This window comes from Adiantum capillus-veneris, chromosome 1, assembly GCF_014529385.1.
Source record: "Adiantum capillus-veneris isolate H3 chromosome 1, ASM1452938v2, whole genome shotgun sequence".
Lineage (NCBI taxonomy): Eukaryota > Viridiplantae > Streptophyta > Polypodiopsida > Polypodiales > Pteridaceae > Adiantum > Adiantum capillus-veneris.
In genome coordinates, this window is record NC_140931.1 from 54824745 (window position 1) to 54829291 (window position 4547).

The following is a 4547-nucleotide window of genomic DNA, read 5'->3' on the forward strand; positions in this document are numbered from 1 at the left end:
TTGCAACTTTGTTGTATATTAAAATTTCACAAATTTACAAATTGTGTAATTTTTGCATAGGCCCTTGGGAAAGGGTATCTCTCAAGAATAGTGGTTGTCCATGGCTCAAGTATGTATCTTAAGTAAACTTTTTAGTATTATATTTACTTATGATATGTGACCTAAATAAATATAATGCTAAAAGGTTTACTTAGGGTATATACTAATAGGCCCAGTCAATTTTCGAAAGCAGGTGAATTAAATGGAATCTGAAAAGATGCTTGCAAAAGGTTTACTTAGGGTATATACTAGTAGGTTTGGAACAAAATTTATGTAGGAAATCACCTACATCGATTCCCAGGAATCTTGGTAGTGATGATTAAAAAAAAAAAAAACTATTAGAATGACCTTTTACTTAGGGTACATACAAGCAGGTTTTAAAAACGACTCATTACTTTCAAGATTCCTTGGAATCTATGTAGGCAATTTCCTACATAGATTTCTTTGAAAACCTACCTGTATGTACACTAAGTAAACCTTTTAGCATTATATTTGCTTAGGATATGTACCTTAAGTAAACCTTTTAGCATTATATTTACTTAGAGTATGTTCCTTAAGTATATCTTTTAGCATTATATTTACTTAGGGTATAATTGAGTAGGAAATATCCATTTTGAAAAATAAAAGAGAAGAGAATCTTCTTAAATTCTCTCTCTTCTTTCATTGAAAAAATGAGATCTCATAGTGGTCTCTCTCTCTCTCTCTCTCTCTCTCTCTCTCTCTCACACACACACACACACACACACACACACACACACACACACACACACACACACACACACACACACACACACACACACACACACACACACACACACACACACACACACAGGCGCGCGCCCATCCCGATGAGAACTACAATCTATGCACCACCTTCTTGCAAGAGGGAGAATCCAGATGCGATGGAAAGGAAATTGAAGGGGTGGACAGCAGCTAAACATGGTCAGCAGTCATCTAGAATGAAACTAAAAATTGAATCATCTGAGTCCTGCTTGTGTGCTCTCTCTCTCTCTCTCTCCTCTCTCTCCTCTCTCTCTCTCCACAGAGGACACTACATGCTCCTTTTGTGACATCGAGCCTGAGACAGAGTTGCACTACACATGCCACTGCCCGTCTACTACGAGATACGAGGCCGCTTATTGCTTTTAGAGAGGCTTGGACCATTCTCTACAGTCCCATGCGGTACGAGGATTAAGATGCCTGGGTTTGTCTTTCTCGAGTGCACAGACACAGAGAGAGCCTGATGAGAGGAGAGGCTAGCCAACTTCAGAGACAGATCACATACTTCTTTAGAGCTACCACTGGACACCCTAAGGAGTTACTACCACAGCAAGCTCGTCGCTTTACACCAGAGAGCATACTGATCGATTGAGCGACTGAGCTGGGGAGATCCAGACACCCATGACTGCGGAGGACTACACAACATCGACGGAGGTTGCATAAGAGGTTTCGGGTCACTTTGGCTCGACATGCACGACGCCCAGCCAGACTATTGACCATGGAGGAGATTGATGAGATCCACCAGTACCAATGCTGGATCTCATGTGATCTAGCTATCCCAGCTAGTTGTTTAGCTGCTAAGCGTCCACACCTAGCAGTTTAGGATTCCATAGTATTATTGTTGGAATTAGGGTTGCAGAGAAACACACACAGCTTGGAGAAGACGAAGGAAGCTCAAGGCACACAATAGAGAGTGTATTCCTTAGTGTGCAATGGAAAGATAGATAGCCCTAGAGTGATGGGCGTATATACAATGCACGGGGGAAAAAACCTCCTAAAGAGGGAAAAAATGCCCCGGCGGTCTTCAGTGTGTTCACACACATCACTACCACAAGTATATGGTAACAAATCCCCCCTGGAGTGATGCGGTGAACGAGAGCTGGCACATGAGTAAATGGAAGTGCCATGCCTGGGACAGGATCAGTCCACAAAGGGGAGTAACCCAAAGCTTTGCGAAAAGCTTCAAGCTTCTCACGAGACAATGCCTTTGTGAAAAGATCTGCAATGTTGTCCTGTTTTGGCACATAAGCCAAGCTGATCTCTCCTGCTGAGAGCCCTCCCTGACATAGTGGTAATGCACCTCAATGTGCTTTGTGCGAGCATGAAAAAACTGGTTCCTCGCAACTGCCAATGCGCTCTGACTGTCAGTGTAGATAGTGTTGGCAGTGTCCTGTCCACACCCAAGTCAGCCATAAGGCGTTTGAGCCATACACACTCAACCGTAGCTGTGAAGACTGCCCTGTACTCAGCCTCACAACTCGAAGTGTCCCACAGTAGGTTGCTTCTTGCTCAACCATGATATACATGAACTGCCAAGCATGAAACAAAAACCACTTGTGGACACTCGCGTGTCAAAACACCAGCCCAATCTGAGTCCGAAAAAGCATGTAAGTCTGGCGGCAATGATCCCCCCTTGGGATAAACAAGCCAAGATGTAAAGTGCACTAATGTAGCGGAAAATCCTCTTGACAGCCTGCCAATGCTTAGCCCTGGGCTTTGCATAAATCTCTGACCTGCGAGACTGCAAACTGAATATCTGGCCTCGTGTTGCATACATAAATTAGGCAGCCAACAAGCAAAAGTTTGGTAAAGATGACATCACGAGTATCGCCAGCATCATGTAGACTCAACTTCAACCTGTTTCCATGGGAGAGCATTAGGTTTGCAATCCTCAAGTCCAAACTTACATAGCAATGTCTCTATGTAACTTTTCTGACACAAGGCAATACCACCATCAAACTGCTTAAACTGTATACCCAAGTAATGATGCAACAGCCCAAATTTTCATCTTGAAAGTGCATTCAAATCAGCCTTAAATTCAGCAATATGTCTCTCATTTGGTCCAGTGATCAGCAAATCATCAACATAAAGAACCACAATGAGAAATACATCATCCTCACGCTTTACATACAATGTGCTTTTCTGTGGACTGTTACGAAAGCCTCGTTTAACCAAATGAGTGTCAGCTTTCTCATACAAGCACGAGGAGATTGCTTCAACCCATACAAAGCCTTCATACATTGCACACTTTGTCCTCTTGTCTTTTATGACAAAACCGCGAGGCTGCGTTACATAAACTTCCTCAAATATGTCACCATTCAAGAAAGCAGTAACAATGTCTAATTGATGTAGCACATCCCAACCAAAATGAGCTGCCAATGCACATAGAAAACGCACAGTAGTCATACGACAAGTGGGAGCAAAAGTCTCTTCAAATCTATGCCTTTTTATTGTGCATAACCCTTTCAACAAGTCGAGCCTTATGGCGATCGATCTCACCATCCGGCTGCGTTTCACTTGTAAACCCACTTCGTACCAATGGCCTTTTTGCCAGGAGGCAAATCACATAAAGTCCATGTGTCATTCTCTATAAGTGCATCATATTCTGATTGCATGGCAGCAATCCAATTTTCTGAATTCTGTGCTTCATCAAAAGACAGAGGCTCCTCAACATCATGTAAACTAGACACAGCCAAAGCATAAACAATCTGATGCATAAGATGCATGGCGAGAGCCTGAACGAGTACGACTAATAAAGGTGCATCCAATTTACTGTCACGCAAGTGTGAACCAGCCATTTTGGCATACCTCTAGCCTGCTCATTTTCAGCCCTTTCTCATCAAAGTACATCATGTACATCTGCATCAGTAATAGGCTGTTCTAAAACATTTTCAGAAACCCCCATAGGCTGAACATTTGCCTCATTCGAACTTACATTCGTATTTCCACACTGAAAAGAGGCAACAAAGTGTCCATAAATGTCCTGTGAGCTTACATTACTGTCTCTAGTACATGACAGCAAGGGCTGAACAGAATCTTCCACAAACACAACATCTCGTGAAACCAAAATACGATTTGTTTGCGGATGATACAACTTGTAACCTTTGCTTTTCAGCACTATAACCAACAAAAATACATTTGACAGCCTTATCATCCAATTTTCTGCGCTGCACTTGTGGCACCTAAGCATATGCCAAACAACCAAAAACACGCATGTGCTCAATAGAAGGTTTTCTATCATGCCATGCTCATATGGAGTAATAACTGCAAGCTTTCGTAGGACACCTGTTTAGTAATAAGTGGCACACATGATGGCCTCAAGCCAAAAAGAATGCGGCAAAGCTTGACTTTGACCATACATCGTGCATTTCCGTTAGTGATCTGCTTTTCCTCTCAGCAACACCATTTTGCTGATGTGAATAAGTCACTGTACATTGGTGTTTTATCCCACGACTAGCCAGAAATGCATTAAATTCATGAGACATATACTCCCCCCCTTCGATCGGAACGGAGGGTGCCCACTTACATTTTGAGACATTTTCAGCCATAGCCAAAAAATGTTTTGAAGCACATAAAAACTTCGACTTTGCTTTTAAGCAATACCCATGCATGCCTGGAGTAATCATCAATGAAAGTCACGAAGTACAGGTAATTGCCCAAGGACGGAGTTTGGCATGGGCCACAAACAATCACTTGCACAAGCTGCAACCTGCATTGTGGCCCTAACT